A 22,289-nucleotide genomic window follows, 5' to 3' on the forward strand; every position below is an offset into this window, starting at 1 on the left:
TAATAACTGAACAACAGGATAAAATCAGTAATATTTGATCAATAATAAAAGCTTCACGAGCTATCAACAATAAACGATAATTTTTAGATTGGAATATAACTCCGATGGACATACTATCACATGCTGATCAGCCCGTGTGATAGCACAAGGTCATGATTCATGGAATCATGTCCCCAAAACACGAGTACACAAATAAAAAGGCAATATACCTTCCTGTGGCAAAAATGATGTCATAATATTTCATATAACACATAGAAATAGCCCTCCGCTGGACCGTCCGTCCCGGTCACTTACGCATTCATCCAATCCATAAAATATTTTGATCAAAGGAGCCGAATCAAAGGACAATCTTAACCATATAACTCCCCATTTCTCATGGTCCAGAGCTATCTCAACAATCAATGGCGAAATAACTAGAACAATTAGTTATTCGCTAATCTCAATTCAATGTTCCACCGTATAGAGTAATTTATAGCGAAATATAAAACGTTTAACTATTCTGAACATAGAATAGTATGGAAATTGAAAGAATATAGTTCAGAGTCAATATCAATTGAATGATAAATAAAGATATAATATTTGCATAATATGATTCAAAATAAACGTCACTTGAACAATAAGTGAAGTTAGGGGTACTTGCCTGGTATGCTCGATAACCTCTTACTATAACTCTGCTAATAACTGCTGGCTACTATCTCCGTCTAACACTTGACCGCACTCCTTGCTACTCGATTCTATAAACAAAAGGACTATCTAAATTGACAGAACCAAACTCAATCAACGTAACTATACGACTTGACATCTACCCGATCGTTTATAACTAAGCATGACATTTTAAAACTGTAAACAAATAACATGCATATCAAATAACATGTAATCATGGCATTCATACAACACGTAATCACATATTACTAATACAAACCAACTGTTATTACAAATCAAATGTCTAATTAGTTTTACAACTTATTCAAATTTTATTACAAACCTTTATACTATTCAAGCGTCCCAAAACAGTCTACCTAGAATACACACCACACTATTTACAAGCACTCGACTTCTGATCAAACCTGGATCTCAAGCCTGCTCTGGCTTAGCTGCAAGATTAGATTGATAAACAAGTATGAGCGAAAGAAATGCTCAGCAAGCAGTATAAAATGTGCTTGAAATGATGAACCACATTCTTATAATAACTGAACAACAGGATAAAATCAGTAATATTTGATCAATAATAAAAGCTTCACGAGCTATCAACAATAAACGATAATTTTTAGATTGGAATATAACTCCGATGGACGTACTATCACATGCTGATCAGCCCGTGTGATAGCACAAGGTCATGATTCATGGAATCATGTCCCCAAAACACGAGTACACAAATAAAAAGGCAATATACCTTCCTGTGGCAAAAATGATGTCATAATATTTCATATAACACATAGAAATAGCCCTTCGCTGGACCGTCCGTCCCGGTCACTTACGCATTCATCCAATCCATAAAATATTTTGATCAAAGGAGCCGAATCAAAGGACAATCTTAACCATATAACTCCCCATTTCTCATGGTCCAGAGCTATCTCAACAATCAATGGCGAAATAACTAGAACAATTAGTTATTCGCTAATCTCAATTCAATGTTCCACGATATAGAGTAATTTATAGCGAAATATAAAACGTTTAACTATTCTAAACTTAGAATAATATGGAAATTGAAAGAATATAGTTCAGAGTCAATATCAATTGAATGATAAATAAAGATATAATATTTGCATAATATGATTCAAAATAAACGTCACTTGAACAATAAGTGAAGTTAGGGGTACTTGCCTGGTATGCTCGATAACCTCTTACTATAACTCTGCTAATAACTGCTGGCTACTATCTCCGTCTAACACTTGACCGCACTCCTTGCTACTCGATTCTATAAACAAAAGGACTATCTTAATTGACAGAACCAAACTCAATCGACGTAACTATACGACTTGACATCTACCCGATCGTTTATAACTAAGCATGACATTTTAAAACTGTAAACAAATAACATGCATATCAAATAACATGTAATCATGGCATTCATACAACACGTAATCACATATTACTAATACAAACCAACTGTTATTACAAATCAAATGTCTAATTAGTTTTACAACTTATTCAAATTTTATTACAAACCTTTATACTATTCAAGCGTCCCAAAACAGTCTACCTAGAATACACACCACACTATTTACAAGCACTCGACTTCTGATCAAACCTGGATCTCAAGCCTGCTCTGGCTTAGCTGCAAGATTAGATTGATAAACAAGTATGAGCGAAAGAAATGCTCAGCAAGCAGTATAAAATGTGCTTGAAATGATGAACCACATTCTTATAATAACTGAACAACAGGATAAAATCAGTAATATTTGATCAATAATAAAAGCTTCACGAGCTATCAACAATAAACGATAATTTTTAGATTGGAATATAACTCCGATGGACGTACTATCACATGCTGATCAGCCCGTGTGATAGCACAAGGTCATGATTCATGGAATCATGTCCCCAAAACACGAGTACACAAATAAAAAGGCAATATACCTTCCTGTGGCAAAAATGATGTCATAATATTTCATATAACACATAGAAATAGCCCTCCGCTGGACCGTCCGTCCCGGTCACTTACGCATTCATCCAATCCATAAAATATTTTGATCAAAGGAGCCGAATCAAAGGACAATCTTAACCATATAACTCCCCATTTCTCATGGTCCAGAGCTATCTTAACAATCAATGGCGAAATAACTAGAACAATTAGTTATTCGCTAATCTCAATTCAATGTTCCACTATATAGAGTAATTTATACCGAAATATAAAACGTTTAACTATTCTAAACTTAGAATAATATGGAAATTGAAAGAATATAGTTCAGAGTCAATATCAATTGAATGATAAATGAAGATATAATATTTGCATAATATGATTCAAAATAAACGTCACTTGAACAATAAGTGAAGTTAGGGGTACTTGTCTGGTATGCTCGATAACCTCTTACTATAACTCTGCTAATAACTGCTGGCTACTATCTCCGTCTAACACTTGACCGCACTCCTTGCTACTCGATTCTATAAACAAAAGGACTATCTTAATTGACAGAACCAAACTTAATCGACGTAACTATACGACTTGACATCTACCCGATCGTTTATAACTAAGCATGACATTTTAAAACTGTAAACAAATAGCATGCATATCAAATAACATGTAATCATGGCATTCATACAACACGTAATCACATATTTCATGTAACACATAAGTCAAATCATTAAAAGATACGTCTCAGGGCGTTCAGAACTAAAATGAGGTCAAGATTAGCATTTATCGATCAAATACCGACTCAAACTGATGCACAAATCAAATGACATTGCAATACAAAAGAAATTAGGACTCAAAAGTATTTTTCTAAGTCTATACGCGTTCGTTTCGTATTGAACGGACGAACAGTTTATTTATTATGAATAAAATAAGAAATAAATGGAATTAAATCAATTAATAATAATATTAATTGTTTTTTAAATACCAAAATATTATTTTTAAAAGCCCAAAATAATTTTTAGAAATTATTTGAATTAATTATAAATAATTTACATTTATTTAACTATTTATAAATAAAATTAATTGATTAATTAATTTTTAATCAATTAATTAAATTCATAAATAATTAACTAAAATGAATTATAAATAATTAAATTAAATAGTATTTTTGAAAATAATAAATGAAAATAATTTTAGGAATTTAAGTAAATAATTTTTAGTATTTAAAATAATTATTAAATAATTTTTAGAAATAAAATAAATGATTTTTAAAAATAAGAAAATGAATTTTGAAATAAAAGTAAAAAGGAATTAACAAAAACAGATTTTGAATTGTAGTCTTCTTCTTCGCTGAATCAAATGACGGGCTTGGGGGGTGGGACTTCGCCGGTTATACGAAGAACACGGCCAGCGGTTCGCCGGTTTCTGGAATTTCCAGATTCCGGCCGAACATCCGGCCATCTCTGGCGAGTCCTACCGTTACCAAAACAGCACCATTCCCATCGGTTTCTGCTCCCAAACACATCCTCGTAACTCCAGGAGCCTAGATTCGCCTTCATCCCCTTCAAACCACCCCGGGAAAACGTTCCCTGGCCGAAACTCGCCAAAACTCCGGCGACTTCCACCAAACTACTGAAAAGCTTCATTTTCAAACCAAATTCGATGGTTTAACTACCAAAATGAAGCTTAGAATAATTATAATCTATCTATATCATCAACCATCATCAAGAACATCCCAATAACCAAGAAAATCAATTTGAAAAAAATCAAAAAACTTAGAACTCGACTTAAACATTCCGGAAATCAAACAACACAAATTTATAATCAAACCGACTGGAAATCATCATCTAAAGCTATTGGTAACAACAAAATCAACCAACAATCATCACAAATCAAAAACGATTCTCAAGAACAAAAATACCCAAAAATTTCGACTTTTATAAATACGGTACCTCAGATCAAGATATTGATACCAATAGAAAGCTCTCGTCGAGAGGATGATTTTGACTACTAGAACGTCTGATTTGGTTCCTTAAATCGATCAAAAATCACGACTGAAGGTGCTGCCTAGAATCTCGCCCCCACAAACTGTTCTTGATTTTATGAATTTTCTGATTTTTAATAGAATAATAATAAATAAATAAAACCAGTTCAGCTATTTATATTTTTACAAAAATTATATCCCAAAATAAATTAAGGGTGTTTTTATCCCCTAATTATAATAATTAGGGCCCCAAAATAATAATTATGGGGAATAATTTTAAAAACGATAAAATACAACATTAATGTCAAAATTTCCCAAAAATTGCGAATAATTCAAAAATACAAAAATAAAGGGTATTTGAAATACGAATAATTTTATAAAAATGAAAACACGGATTTTGTGGGGTTTGACGTCCCGGTGGGGTCCCGGTCCGTTAATTTTTGAAAAACAGAAACGATCCCTAAATTACCAGAAAAACCCGAAAACACCTAAAATGCATTCAGACGCGTATAAATCGAAATAAAACGAGTATCTTAATAAAGACGCTAATAAATACGCATCCCGATTGCAGATAAAGTCATATAATTGCAGTTTAAGCATATATTAATTAATCGAAAAATTTCTAGCCCACACGAAAACACGCATAATAGCTATAACATCTAATAGCATGACAATAACGACTTTAAATTTATAAAACACATAATATTTATTTATTTAACACATAATCTTCACATAATTTTTCCGGATATTACATCTTCCCCCTTAACAGGATTCTGTCCTCAGAATCCGCCTAGGAAAACAAATGAGGATACTTGGATCGCATTTCGCTTTCCAACTCCCAAGTCGACTCTTCAACCTTGGGATTCCTCCACAAGACTCGCACTAAAGACACAGACTTATTCCTAAGCACTCTTTCTTTCTTATCTAAAATCCGCACTGGTTGCTCTACCAAAGATAAATCTGGCTGAATCTCGATTGGCTCATATTCTAACACATGGTTCGAATCAGGCAAATAACGCTTCAATATCGACACGTGAAACACGTTGTGAATATGCTGCATGTGAGGTGGTAACGCTAATTCGTAAGCAACCTTTCCCACACGCTTCAAAATCTCAAAAGGGCCAACATAACGCGGACTCAACTTTCCTTTCTTTCCAAATCTTGATAAACCTTTCCAAAGGCGAAACCTTTAATATCACTGCTTCACCAACTTCAAATTCCATATCCTTTCTGGCAGGATCAACATATTTGCGTTGATGATCTGGAGCTGCTATTAATCTTTTCCGAATGAGTTCTATTTTCTCCTTCATCTGCTGGATCAATTCTGGACCCAAAATCTTTCTCTCACCAACTTCTTCCCAACAGATTGGAGATCTGCATCTTCTCCCGTACAAAGCTTCGTAAGGCGGCATTCCAATGCTGGCATGATAACTGTTGTTGTAGGAAAATTCAACTAATGGCAAATGCTCATCCCAACTCCCTTCAAAATCTAGTGCACATACCCTTAGCATATCTTCAATAGTTTGAATCGTCCTTTCACTTTGACCATCTGTCTACGGATGTTACGCGATACTCATGTTCAGCTTCGTTCCGAGACAATCTTGAAAACTTCTCCAAAATCTTGAATTAAATCGAGGATCTCTGTCTGAAACTATGGATACTGGAACTCCATGTCGTGTCACAATTTCCTTAAAATATAATTGAACCAATTTATCCATTGAGAATCTTTCGTTGACAGGAAGAAAATGTGCTGACTTCGTCAATCTATCGATAATAACCCAAATAGCATCATGATTTGCCCTGGTCCTCGGTAATCCAACCAAAAATCCATCGCTATATGCTCCCACTTCCATTCTGGAATGTCCAATGGCTGTATCAGTCCACTGGGACTTTGATGTTCCACTTTGACTCACTGGCAAGTGTAACACTTACTTACCCATTCTGCAATTTCCTTCTTCATGCCTGGCTACTAAAAATTTTCTCTTAAGTCTCTATACATCTTCGTACTCCCGGGATGAATTGAATATCTGGAGTTGTGAGCGTCTCGAAGAATTTCATCTTTCAGCTCGGCTACGTTGGGTATCCATATTCTGGAAGAAAATCTTAATATTCCTTTATCATCCTTTTGACTCTCTATCTCTTCTCCTGTCAAACTGTCTCGTTCATGGCTCATAACTTCTTCCTGACATCTTCTTATATTCTCTAATAGCTCTGGTTGAAAAGACATTGCACACAACACATCTGCAGACATACTTGGGGTACTGACCTCTATTTCAAGCTTCTCAAATTCCTTGATCAATTCCTCAGATGAAATTATCATATTTAGCCTTTTTTTTCTGCTCAGCGCGTCGGCCACCATATTTGCTTTGCCTGGATGATAGTTGATAGTACAGTCGTAGTCCTTGATTAGTTCTAGCCATCTTCTCTGCCTCATGTTCAATTCCTTCTGGGTGAAGATATACTTCAAACTCTTATGGTCCGTGTAGATCTCACACTTTTCCCCATAAAGATAATGCCTCCAAATCTTCAATGCAAACACTATAGCTGCCAATTCAAGATCATGAGTTGGATACTTTTCTTCATGTGGTTTCAACTATCTTGAAGCGTAGGCTATCACCTTGTCATGCTGCATCAAAACACACCCCAATCCTTTGTATGGCGCATCACTATAGATCATAAAATTTCCTTGTTCATCTGGCAAGACTAACACTGGAGAAGATACTAATCTATTCTTTAATTCTTGGAAACTTTCTTCGTATTTCTCGTCCCATTCGAACTTTTGGTTCTTCCTGGAGAGCTTTATCAACGGCGTAGTCTTGCACGAATCTTCTATAGTAACCTGCCAGTCCCATGAAACTTCGTACTTCCGTTGGTGTCTTTGGCCTCTCCCAGTTGATTATGGCTTCAATCTTTGCTGGATTCACTTCCACTCCTTTATTGCTAATCACGTGCCCAAGAAATTGTACTTCTTTTAACCAAAATTCATACTTTGAAAACTTTGCGTACAATTTCTCCTGTTACAGTATCTCAAGAACTATCCTCAAGTGCTCTGCATGCTCTTCATCTGTTTTAGAATAGATCAAGATGTCGTCTATGAACACGATCACGAATTTATCCAAATACTTCTTGAATACTCGATTCATCAGATCCATGAAAGTTGCTGGTGCGTTGGTTAATCCAAATGCCATCACTAGAAACTCATAATGCCCATATCTGGTTCTGAATGCGGTCTTTGAAATGTCTTCAGGCTTGATCTTCAGTTGATGATATCCGGATCTTAAATCAATTTTAGAAAACCATACAACGCCTCTCAATTGGTCAAACAAATCATCGATCCTTGGTAACGGGTACTTGTTCTTAATGGTCAGCTTATTCAGTTCTCGATAGTCAATAAATAGTCACATACTCCCATCCTTTTTCTTGACAAACAGTACTGGTGCGCCCCACGGAGATACACTGGGTCTTATAACTCCTTTCTCCAAAAGATCTTGCAGCTGAATTGCCAATTCCTTCATCTCCACTGGTGCCATCCGGTACGGAGCTTTAGAAACTGGTTCTGTTCCGGGTGCTAGATCAATCGCAAATTCAATTTCTCTATCGGGAGGTAATCCTGGTAGATAGTCTGGAAAGACATCTGGAAATTCATTGACAACTGGAATCGCTTCTAGTGCTGGAACTTCTTTGCTGGTGTCCACAACATGGGCCAAATACGCTTCGCAATTCTGACACAATAACTTCTTCACTTGAGCTATCGTTAAGAACTTCTTCTCTTGCTTATTTCCTCGAAATATTATCTTCTTCTTACTATCTAAGGTTTAAAGTCTTACTTTCCTATTCTTACAATCAATCTGAGCGTTATTTTCTGACAACCAATCCATTCCTAAAATAACATCAAATTCTCCCAACTTGAAAGGTATCAAGTTGGCATAGAAATGATGTCCTCCTATCTCAATATCACACCTCGGGCATACACGGTTGACGGAAACTTGGTCCTTATTAGCTAATTCTATCATTAATGCTTGTTCTAACCACTTAACTTCGTAATGCAGTTTATCGACAAAACTTTGAGAAATAAATGACCTTGTAGCTCCAGAATCAAATAAAACTTTAGCATCTACGGAGTTGACTGGAAGCATACCTGCAACCACGTCTGAACTCTGAACAACATCCTTCATAGTCATATTGAATGTCCTGGCCTTGGGCTGGTTCTTTGCTGGTGGTCCTTCAATCCTTGGCACATTCTGAGATGGAGCACCTGTAAGCCTTGGGGTGTTGCTCGTCGTATCTTGTGTTGGGCAATTTCTGGCGATATGTCCTGGCTTTCCACACTTATAACAACCAGTTCCCAAATTCTGACCTTGAGTCAGATTCTGACACACATTAGCAAAGTGTCCTTTCCTGCCGCACTTGAAACACATCACATTAGCATTACAATTCCCAAAGTGCTTTTCACCACAAAACTGGCAATCCGGTACTGGTGGACGATTGGGCCTCTCCTGATTTGAATTCTGAAAATGGTTGCTTTGTTCCCCATTCCCTGATTGTGGTCTTCTGAATCCCACATTCTTATTACCCTGAAATTCTGGCCTTTTGTTGAAATGGCCCTAAAAATTACCCTGCTGCTGACCTCCTTCTGAGGTTTCTATTTTCCTTTTCTTCCCATCCTTTCCTTTCTGAGACATGTCACTTTTACTTTCGATCACCATTGCTTTCTGAACCACTACCATATATGAAGTCAATTCAAACATGGCCACTCTGTTCTGAATTCAAAACTTCAATCCCTGTTCAAACTTTCTTGCTTTCCTTTCGTCTATATCAACCTGGTCTGGCACGAACCTTGCTAACTCAGTAAACTTAGCCTCGTACTCAGCCACAGTAAGATCACCCTGGGTCAGGTTCAAGAATTTGATCTCCATTTGGTTCTTCATATACCTCGGGAAATACTTCTCCAGGAACAGCTCGGTAAACCTTTCCCAAGTTATAAACTCTCCTCCTTCCAATGCTCGCGTATATTCCCACCAATAGTTTGCCTTGCCCTTCAGAAAGTAGCTTGCAAACTTGGTCTTTTGTTCAGTCCCTGCTCCGACTAATTCAAAAGCCTTTTCCATCTCCTTGAGCCATGCATTGGCTTCCACAGGATCAGCACTTCCTTTAAACTCAGGTGGCTTTACTGCTTGAAATTGCTTAAAAGTCACTGCAGGTGGTGCTACTGCTTGCTGCTGCTGTTGCTGCTATTGTTGCTGCTGCGTAAGATGTAACATCTGCTGCTGCATCAGTCCCAACATCTGGACAATCACTAGATCTGTCCGACCCTCGGTACGATCCTCTCCTGAATTATTCCTTCTCTTTGGTGCCATTATTCTGGTAAGAAAACAAGTAACTTATATAATAATCTGTCAAGCATTGTGTCAAATATGTAGCAATTCCTTAGCATATCAAAATTCACAAACATTATCTCTTCCCAAAATATCATAAACTTGCTACCATATTAACACAAGCGACATGATTATCACATAATCCTGCTTATTATCTTGAGAATAGCAACACAAAGAAATTTTACGAAGAATTATCCAAACCTTTTAAATCCTTGCTCCAAATCTCAAATAAACCCATAAACAATGGATAGGGTTGCAACAAAACCTCCCAAACTCTTTTCCAATACTTCTTACCATTCTCAAAACCAACACAATAGCAGGGCTATAACACAAAGGCCTAAGGCTAAATGCAAAATAGGAAACCTAAACAACTTAACTATAACCCAGCCCAATAACCTAAAATTAACCCTATAAGAGCTAAACCACACGCGCCTATCTTATGTGATCTTCCTATGACTCACATATGACAATCCTAAGCCTGTTTCAGTGACCATAACGTGTAGCTCCGATACCAACCTATGACGCCCTCCAAACCCGGGGTCTAGATTTGGGGGTCACTAGCCACTAAACTAAAAAAAAATAATCACAGTGGACTAATACAATAAATATGACCCCTTTACCTGCACTAGATTGATCACAGGTTATAGTATGGAATAGGTACTAATACAAACCAACTATTATTACAAATCAAAAGTCTAATTAGTTTTACAACTTATTCAAATTTTATTACAAACCTTTATACTATTCAAGCGTCCCAAAACAGCCTACCTGGAACACACACCACACTATTTACAAGCACTCGACTTCTGATCAAACCTGGATCTCAAGCCTGCTCTGGCTTAGCTGAAAGATTAGATTGATAAACAAGTATGAGCGAAAGAAATGCTCAGCAAGTAGTATAAAATGTGCTTGAAATGATAAACCATATTCTGATAATAACTGAACAACATGATAAAATCAGTAATATTTGATCAATAATAAAAGCTTTACGAGCTATCAACAATAAATGATAATTTTTAGATTGGAATCTAACTCCGACAGATGTACTATCACATGCTGATCAGCCCGTGTGATAACACAAGGTCATGATTCATGGAAACATGTCCCCAAAACATGAGTACACAAATAAAAAGGCAATATACCTGCCTGTGGCAAAAATGATGTCATAATATTTCATATAACACATAGAAATAGCCCTCCGCTGGACCGTCCGTCCCGGTCACTTACGCATTCATCCAATCCATAAAACATTTTGATCAAAGGAGCCGAATCAAAGGACATCCTTAACCATATAACTCCCCATTTCTCATGGTCCAGAGCTATCTCAACAATCAATGGTGAAATAACTAGAACAATTAGTTATTCGCTAATCTCAATTCAATGTTCCACTGTATAGAGTAATTTATACAGAAATATAAAACGTTTAACTATTCTAAACTTAGAATAGTATGGAAATTGAAAGAATATAGTTCAGAGTCAATATCAATTGAATGATAAATGAAGATATAATATTTGCATAATATGATTCAAAATAAACGTCACTTGAACAATAAGTGAAGTTAGGGGTACTTGCCTGGTATGCTCGATAACCTCTTACTATAACTCTGCTAATAACTGCTGGCTACTATCTCCGTCTAACACTTGACCGCACTCCTTGCTACTCGATTCTATAAACAAAAGGACTATCTTAATTGACAGAACCAAACTCAATCGACGTAACTATACGACTTGACATCTACCCGATCGTTTATAACTAAGCATGACATTTTAAAACTGTAAACAAATAGCATGCATATCATATATCATGTAATCATGGCATTCGTACAACACGTAATCACATATTTCATGTAACACATAAGTCAAATATTTAAAAGATACGTCTCAGGGCGTTCAGAACTAAAATTAGGTCAATATTAGCATTTACCGATCAAATACCGACTCAAACTGATGCACAAATCAAATGACATTGCAATACAAAAGAAATTAGGACTCAAAAGTATTTTTATTGGAAGCACAATATTTTTCTGAGTCTATACGCGTTCGTTTCGTATTAAACGGACGAACGGTTTTGTTTATTATGAATAAAATAAGAAATAAATGGAATTAAATCAATTAATAATAATATTAATTATTTTTTAAATACCAAAATATTATTTTTAAAAGCCCAAAATAATTTTTAGAAATTATTTGAATTAATTATAAATAATTTACATTTATTTAACTATTTATAAATAAAATTAATTGATTAATTAATTTTTAATCAATTAATTAAATTTATAAATAATTAACTAAAATGAATTATAAATAATTAAATCAAATAGTATTTTTAAAAATAATAAAAGAAAATAATTTTAGGAATTTAAGTAAATAATTTTTAGTATTTAAAATAATTATTAAATAATTTTTAGAAATAAAATAAATGATTTTTAAAAATAAGAAAATGAATTTTGAAATAAAAGTAAAAAGGAATTAATAGAAACAGATTTTGAATTGCGGTCTTCTTCTTCGCTGAATCAAACGACGGCCTTGGGGGGTGAGACTTCGCCGGTTATACGAAGAACACGGCCGGCGGTTCGCCGATTTCTGGAATTTCCAGATTCTGGCCGAACATCCGGCCATCTCTGGCGAGTCCTACCGTTACCAAAACAACACCATTTCCATCGGTTTCTGCTCCCAAACACATCCTCGTAACTCCAGGAGCCTAGATTCGCCTTCATCCCCCTCAAACTACCCCGGGAAAACGTTCCCCGGCCGAAACTCGCCAAAACTCCGGCGACCTCCACCAAACTACTGAAAAGCTTCATTTTCGAACCAAATTTGATAGTTCAACTACCAAAATGAAGCTTAGAACAATTATAATCTATCTATATCATCAACCATCATCAAGAACATCCCAATAACCAAGAAAATCAATTTGAAAAAAATCAAAAAACTTAGAACTCGACTTTGTTAGATATATTTGATAATATCATGACTAATATGATTTATGTTTAGTTTTCAGATCTTACTTAACAGGACAAATCAGTACTTAACTGGGAATCAATACTTATACTGGAAGTCAGGACTTAAGGATATCAAGTACTTATATTATCAGGAGATAATCATCAGAAGATGGATATCAGAACTTAAGTGCTGAAGGACGTTCAGATAAGGACATTAGCTGATTAAAGGAAAGAAGATCGAGATAAATATTAGAAGAGATATGCATGAAGAAGGAATTCTATGAAGAATAGAATACTTGGAAGAAAAGATATCTGATTGATATATTTTAGGAAGCAAAATTATATTCCATATCAATTAGCGATTATCTTGTAACTGTGTAGTATATAAACACAGACATAGGGTTTACACTATAAGTGTTATCATATTCGAGAAGATTATTCATTGTAACCCTAGCAGCTCTCGTGATATTTGTTCATCACTGAGAGGTAATAGTTCCATACTGTAACAGAGTTTATTGTTTCAATAAAGTTTGTTTTCTATTACTTGAAATATTAAAAGTTCGATTTGATTGTATTTTACACTGTATTCACCCCCTCTACAGTGTGTGTGACCTAACAAGTGGTATCAGAGCTTATCTGTTAACACACATACAGTTAAAGATCCAAACACAATCATGTTTGACACAGAAACTCCAACTAAGCCTACCAAAACTGAAGAACCTCCAAAGACACAAATTCAAAGTCGGTATGAAACCATCAGAGTTCCCATACTGAGACCATCTGAATATGCCATATGGAAGGTGAGTATGACCATGTTTCTGGAAGCTATAGATCCAAAATATCTTGATAGAATCAAGGAAGGGCCTCACAAACCAACCAAGCTCGATGGTGCAGTTGCAGGTGAAGCAGTAAAGACCGTACCAAAGGAAAAGAGTGATTATACTGCTGAAGATATCGCATCAATTACTAAGGATGCTAAGGTACGACACTTACGGCATAGTGCCATTGATAATGTAATGTCAAATAGGGTAATTAACTGCAAGACTGCTAAGGAGATATGGGATGCTCTGGAAACAAGGTGTCAGGGAACTGATACAATTAAGAATAACAGGAAGACAATACTCACTCAAGAGTATGAACACTTTGAATCAAAGTCTAATGAATCATTGACTGATTTATATGATAGATTTGTCAAACTCTTGAATGATCTGTCACTGGTTAAAAAGGAGTATGATCTTGAAGATTCAAACCTTAAATTCCTGTTAGCTCTTCCTGAATGTTGGGATTTGAAGGCAACAACAATAAGAGACAACTACAGTCTTAATGAAACAACTCTTGATGAAATTTATGGAATGCTCAAGACTCATGAACTTGAGATGGAACAAAGAAGCAAGAGGAAAGAAGGAAAGTCAAGGACAGTTGCTCTTATGGCTGAAGAAGAATCCCCCAAGGCAGCTACCTCAAGGAAAGACAAGGGTAAAGCTCTTTTCACAAAGTCTGATACTGAGTCATCAAGTTCTGAAAGTGATGATGACTCAAATTCTGAAAGCTTGCCTGAGACTGATGCTGATGAGGAGATGATGAAGCTGTGTGCTCTTATGGAGAAAGGGATCACATAGCTTGCATACAGGAAGTTCAGGAACGGAAAGAAGTTTTCCAGGAAAGGCATAAGTTCTGATAAGAAGAATTTCAGAAGATCTGAAGGCAGAGGAGGAAAGTCTGATAGAGGAGATTATACCAATGTCAAATGCTATAACTGTGGTGAGAAATGCCACATATCTCCTGATTGCAAGAAGGTAAAGGGTGACAAAGGCAAGGCTCTTGTCACAAAGCAGAAAAGCTGGACAGACACCTCAGACTCTGAAAGTGAGGAGAACTATGTATTGATGGCAAATGTTGATAAAGAAAGTGCTGAGAGCAGTTCTGAAGCTGCTGAAACAAAGGTACCTCAGACTACTTATGCTTTTCATACTGATGATATTAATGAGTTGAGAAGATATCTTAAAACCATGTTTGTTAGTTATAGAGATCAAACTTTAACATGTGAAAGATTAACTTCTGAAAATCTTGCTTTTAAGAAAATAAATGATTTCTTAGAAAAAGAGTTAGTTATGTTCCATCAAACTCAGAAGGATAGAGATGATGCTTTTTATGTTAGGGATGAAGTGCTAAAAATGAATGAATCTCTAAAAACTGAGTTAGAAAAGGAAAGAGAGATAATCAGGACTTGGACTAACTCTGGCAGAACAACTCAAAATTTGCTAAGTAGTGAAAATTGGAAAGAGGGCTTAGGTTATGGAGAGGATAAGAATGATAAAGGAACTGTAGAAATTAAGACTGTTGTTAAGCAAAAGCCAAAGTTAAAACCTGTTAAGTTTGTAACTGTAAAGTCTGATAATGATAAATCAGAAGTTAGAGAGGGATTAACTTCTGACAAACTAAAACAAGAAAAGACAGCTGAAGTAAACATAGGCTTAATGATGAAGAAGCAGCTTGAGCATAAGCTGAAAGATGTTAAGAATGTAAACAAGGTAAAATAACCTAGGAAAAATAGGAATGGAAAGGAAGGTGTGAATAAAAGCAATGATTATAAACCTGTTCCTGATGCTCCTAGGAAAACATGTCATAACTGTGGAAGTTCTAACCATCTGGCTTCTTTTTGCAGGAAGAATAAGAACATTAACTCCTTACCTTCAAAATCAGGAGTTAAGAGTCAGTCTGTTAGATATAAACCACAAAATCCTTGTTTTCATTGTGGTAGTTTATGACATTCCATTTATACTTGTAAGGAATATCATAGTTTGTACTATGATTATTATCAATTAAAACCTTCTTTGAAGAAAGTTTCCATTGTTCCTTCTAGTGTAAATTCTGATTCAAAGTCTGATAGTGTAAGTTCTGATAAAAAAAATGTTAACATAAACTCTGATGCTAAATCCGCTGCAAATTTTAACAAACTTGATAAGGCCAAAGGATCCAAGCAAGTCTGGGTCCTTAAAAATAATAATTAATGGTCTTTGTGATTGCAGGGCAATAGGAAAAATATCCTAGTTCTGGACAGTGGATATTCAGGACATATGACTGGAAATAAAACCCTGCTATCAGACTTTGTGGAGAAAGCTGGCCCAAGTGTTTCTTATGGAGATGGCAATATTGGAAAAATATTGGGATATGGCAATATCAATCTTGGGAATGTCATCATTAAAGATGTAGCTCTGGTCTCAGGACTTAAACATAATCTGCTGAGTATAAGTCAAATCTGTGACAGAGGTTATCATGTTGATTTCTTTGAAGAATACTGTGAAGTTGTGAGTAAATCCAAAGGCAAAGTTGTTCTAAAAGAATACAAGCGTGGTAACATTTATGAAACTAAGCTTTCAACAAGTACAGATGGTTCTGCAATCTGTCTGATGAGTAGAGCATCAATTGAAGAAAGCTGGAATTGGCACAAGAAACTCTCTCATTTAAATTTCAACAATATAAATGATCTTGTCAAGAAAGATCTTGTGAGAGGACTGCCAAAGTCAGTATTTGCTCCTGATGGCCTTTGTGATTCTTGTCAGAAGGCCAAGCAAAGAAAATCTTCATTCAAGAGCAAGACTGAATCATCAATTCTTGAGCCTTATCATCTACTACATGTTGATCTATTTGGTCCAGTGAATGTCATGTCTATTACAAAGAAGAAATATGCGTTGGTCATAGTGGATGAGTTCACCAGATACACATGGGTGAATTTCTTGCACACAAAAAGTGAAACTGCATCTTGATTGATCATGTCAAACATCTGGATAAATTGGTCAAAGATTCTGTGAAAATAATAAGGAGTGATAATGGCACTGAGTTCAAGAATTTGATAATGGAAGAGTTCTGCAAAAACCATTGAATTAAGCAGGAATTTTCTGCTTCTGGAACTCCACAGTAAAATGGAGTTGTTGAAAGGAAGAATAGAACTCTCATTGAAGCTGCACGTACAATGCTTGAAGAAGCAAAGTTTCCAACCTATTTCTGGGCTGAAGCTGTGCAGACTGCTTGTTTTACTCAAAATGCAACACTCATTAACAAGCAAGGAAAAACACCATATGAGATGGTGAAGAAAAAGAAGCCAAATCTGAAGTACTTTCATGTATTTGGATGCAAGTGTTTTGTTCTCAAGACTCATCCTGAACAGCTATCCAAGTTTGATCTAAAAGCTGATGAAGGAATATTTGTTGGATATCCACTTTCCACAAAAGCCTTCAGAGTCTATAATTTGAGAACAAAAGTGGTCATGGAATCTATCAATGTCTCTTTTGATGACAAGAAGATTAATGGTCTTTGTAACACCCCCAAATCCGGGGTCGGGGATCCGGGTTATCACGAGTTCCATTTCCCTAAATAACACCCAATCTTAATAAATAATCAACTACTCTGTACTGTGACCCCACAATAAACACACACACCACAAGTTATAGTCTCAGAGATGAACACTAAAAAATAACACAAGTCCTTATATTCCACAATTATAAACCGTTACACCTTAAAAGGGTTCTGAATAAATTTACATATTCCTTGCCATTATTACAATTCATATTATACATAAGTCTGGTTCATTAATAGTTGAAAACCTAGCCTATTGGTAGCTCCTACCTCAGCTACGGCGGCATCAACGCTTCCAGAAGACTGCGGAACGTTTTCTAACCGCTTGCGAATCGGGAGCTTGGTCCTGTTCATCTTTTCTATCTGTTGTTGTGTGATGAAAGAAGAAAGCAAGGGTGAGCAACAAGCCCACCAAAATAATATGTATAATAATTAACAATATATGAGCCTTCTCATAGTACTCATGAAAGTCTTGGTCAAAAGAAGTGAACCAAGTTTGATATCTTAATGCGATGAAGTCGTAAAATATTCAGTATATATACATATATACTTTTCAAAATCTTGGAAGTCCTCTTCCATGAATAATATACACAGAGTTCCAGTTTATAACTGTATAAAAATATCGTTGCAAGGTGATCTCATATATCTACCCTTGTCGCAACGTTTTTCTGAAAATCTTTGATATGCATAAGATAATCATTAACTAGATATAAGTTGAAAATATGCAGTTACAAGATACCCCAATATACTTATATCTTTTCCAAATATTACTTGAACTACCACCGTTCAAGTTATAATCAGTTCAAAAGTTCATCACATAGATGAGACTACAAGACAAGATTTGAATAGATTCAGTCTTTGAATATCATTATAAATAATGAAGTTACGAGATACTTCATTAAATCCCGATATATATATACACCTATATATATACATTTCATACACTCCTTGAAAACCTCTGTTATGAAAATTATAAACAGAGTTACAATATCCAATGAATTTGGAAAGGAGAAAACCTTGGCATAAACCTGATATCTTGCTGATCAGGCAAAGATACCAATAAGTAACCTTTTCTACTAGTAGATGGACGAATTCCCCACTGGTCATCACCCTGGCCGCAATAGGACCTTATGCTGGACTGCCACTCAGCCACTTACGCATTTGATGGACTCCCACTGAGCCACTTACACTTTCATGGACGCCCACTGAGCCCATGTTGCTTATGCCGACTCAAATAGATGAACTTACTTCTCGAATGATGGACAAGTAATCAAGATGTTTTCTCAAAACAGCAACCTCGTTGCGAATGTAAAATACACCACTGAGCCGGATCCCTCAAGTTTTGAACGAGTATTTAAATCCCCTTTAAAAGGAAGATCTTAAATATAAAAATGAGTTTTGGGATCCGCTCTAACTTTTAAAAATCATTTTGAAGACTCGAAAATACTTTAAAGAGTGTTTGGAGTAATGCTGATTTAATGAAATAAATCAGTCCCAATATATTAGAAAATATCTGAATATTATTATTCAAATAATATTCCCATAAAGAATAATATTTATAAAAATAATTGAAGTAGAAGTTTTAAAACTTATACTTGAAATGAGTATTAAATAACCAAAGATATACTTATACGAAAGTACTATCTTTATTTGAATAATCAAAGATAAGTTTGATCATCGACACCTTATTCTTTAATAAAATAAAGAACATATCTCAGCAAATAATCGGAGTCATAGATCCTCAAATGAATATTCAAATAATATTCATTAAATAATATAAACTGAGTCATAAGCCCTCGAATGAATATTCAAATAATATTCAATAAATAATATAAAAGAGTCATAAGCCCTCGAATGAATATTCAAATAATATTCAAATAATAAAATAAAAGGAGTCATAAGTCCTCGAATGAATATTCAAAATAATATTCATTTAATAAAATAAAGAAGTCATAAGCCCTCGAATGAATATTCAAAATAATATTCATTTAATAAAATAAAAAAAGTCATAAGCCCTCGAATGAATATTCGTAATAATATTCATTAAATAAAATAAAGGAGTCATAAGCCCTCAAATGAATATTCGTAATAATATTCATTAAATAAAATAAAGTTATCGAATAAACCTTATCAATTAATAGTTTTAAAAACTATATCAATATATATATATAAATATATATTATACTCGGGAGCCTTGCCTCCCGGTTTTAGAAAAAGTTCACCTTTTGATCCCCTATACTAAGGGTATACGCAAATACCGCTTATCTCTAGCATATGTATTATGCAACGAATAAGCATTTGAACCAACAGATATATAAATCAGGAATATGAAACAGGCATGCATATATACCATATCACATGCTACAATATATCGCAAGAATTTGCTAATAACAAATATGCATTTATCACAAGATCATGCATATACACATATACATCACAACAACAGTATAACGGGTAGAAAACTTGCCTGAGCGACTGGGGGTTACAAATGGCTCGGGACGAGTCTGGTAACCTATAAACAACATATAAGTTGGAATTAAACCGAAGTCACTTGTAAATCTATACTTTAACCAAATTAGACTCTAACGCTCGCTTTGCGCTTACTGATTCTCTTAAGTCGCTCGAGTACCCTCGGTTCCACCATTTTTAATAAATTAACTATTACGAGTTTTAAGGCGATTCCTTCGCGAGTGTCTTACTAACTGCCTATTACACTTTACATAAATGTTTCATACTCCAATTAGTCATTTAAGGTCTTTAACCTATGTTTCAAAGTAAGGCGAGGGGTAATGTTTCGTTCGCGAAACGTCGTTACTTAAAACGGCCGTTTCTCCTAAACCGTACATCGGAATGAAACGAACCACATATCAAAACGAATCTCGTAACATGAACTATCTAAACATGGCAATGGTCAAAACCTAGGAGGGAGTTCTCGGGTCCTAATGTTATGAACAAAAGCAGTCTAAAGTAAATCGGACATTATGACGGCTATGTTTACGCGATTTCCAAATTTTTTACCATTCCAAATCATATCAATCCAACTACCAATCAAAAACAACTCAAGATACACATCAATGCTACTTATTTCAGTCATAATAAGCTCAAGGATCTCAATCCAATCATATATTATAACATCTCCAAATTCAACTAAACTACTTAACAATTAAGCTCGAATCATGCTTATCATTCAAATTACTACTCATCCATCCAAACCATCTCCAAACTTCAACATTCAAACTTATTACTAAAGAGTGTGAAGATTTATACCTTTCTTGGAGGGTGGAAAGTTACTAGGAAGCCTTATGGAGCCTCCTACAAGCTTGATCTTTCCAAAGAAATCAAGAACACAAAGTTAGGCTTTGAAGTTTCTAAAAGTCCGATTTAAAGAACTGTAAAAATGAGGGTCTTACAATGCTTATTTGGAAGAGACTTGTGAACAAGAGTTGTAGGCCATCTCAATACCTTTCCAACGAGCTATAGAACACAACATTTGAGTGAGTATTGAAGGAGATGTGGCAGTTTGAAGTTGCTGGGTTTGTTTTAGCCGAGAGCTTTCTTCTTTAAATGGGAAAGTCAACTTTCAGTTTGTATTTGTGTTATGATATTTGTTGGTTGGTTGCTTCCTTTTGTCTTGGAATTAAATTAAATTTTTACCATGGTGAAAAATGTGTGGCTCACAATCAACCAACCAATCCTTCCCACTTGTCATGCTTAGGTCATCAAGCTTAGGTCATCTTGTTACACTTATCTTCTTCTTGTTGGTTTGATGACATCATCATCCCTAACCTCCTTGATTAACTCCTAATTGCTTGCCTAATGACCGCTGATCTGTTATACGGTTCGCTTAACTTTCGTTCTCGTTTATCGTTTGAGGAATCATATCCGGGATCTTATCACTTGGGTTCCCCTAAACCTACCTCAATATTTTATATTCCTTTTTATGATCCCCTCTTAAAATTCTTGAATTTAAATCCTATTTATCCTGTTACCTTATACTCACTTCTTTCTGTATCTGGTGGATTTCCGGGAAAAATCAAAGTGTTCGGAATTGGATTCTGACGATCTTTACATACACTTATATACCATATAGAGTTTTAATAAAATCTCAGAATATCAATAACAGAACCCCTACATAGTGTGGCATGAAAAGTTTTCTTATTCAGCATAATCAGCAAAATCACTATTCATAAGGGTTTTAAAAATTCCAAAAATTGGGGTTATTACAGTCTCCCCTCCTTAAAAGGATTCCGTCCCGGAATCAGATAGAAAATGAATAGGGATACTTTCTTAGCATTACACTTTCTAACTCTCAAGTAAATTTTCCCACATTATGGTTCTTCCATCAAACTCTGAATAGTTTGATAACCCTTCTCCTAAGCACTTGTTCCTTTTTCAATCTATAACCCTTCCTGGTTGCTCCATATAGGTTACGTCTGGTTGCATGTCTATGCGCTCATATGCCCCTATTTATCTGGCATCCGAATTACACTTCCTTAACATTGATACGTGAAACACGTTATGACTTGCTACATGTTCTGGGGTAAGGCTAGCTCATATGCTAATTCCCAATACTTCTTAATATATCCAAGGGTCCGACAAATTGTGGACTTAGCTTTCCTTTCTTTCCGAATCTCATCAATCCTTTCCAAGGGTTTCCAAGGGGATACCTTTAACAACACTAGGTCCCCTACTTCCTATTCTTTGTCCTTTCGTGTCAAATCAACATACTTCTTATGTCCATCTTGGGTTACTACCAGCCGTCCTCTGATTAGATCTATTATATCCTTGGTCCTTTGGACTACTGCGGGTCCGAGCATCTTGCGCTCTACAACTTTATCCTAACATAAGGGAGATCGACATTGTCTTCCCTCAAGGATCTCATAAGGCGATAACTCGATAATGACATAAGATCTATTGTCGTAAGAAAACTCAATCCGTGTTAAGTGATCATTCCAATTTCTTTCAAGTCTATTGCACAGACTCTCATTATAGCTTTTAGCATTAGAGCTTTTGCTTCTCAATACCCATTCTTTTCCAGTTCGTAATCGCTACTACCTTCC

Source organism: Apium graveolens, chromosome 9, assembly GCF_009905375.1.
Source record: "Apium graveolens cultivar Ventura chromosome 9, ASM990537v1, whole genome shotgun sequence".
Classification (NCBI taxonomy): Eukaryota; Viridiplantae; Streptophyta; class Magnoliopsida; order Apiales; family Apiaceae; genus Apium; species Apium graveolens.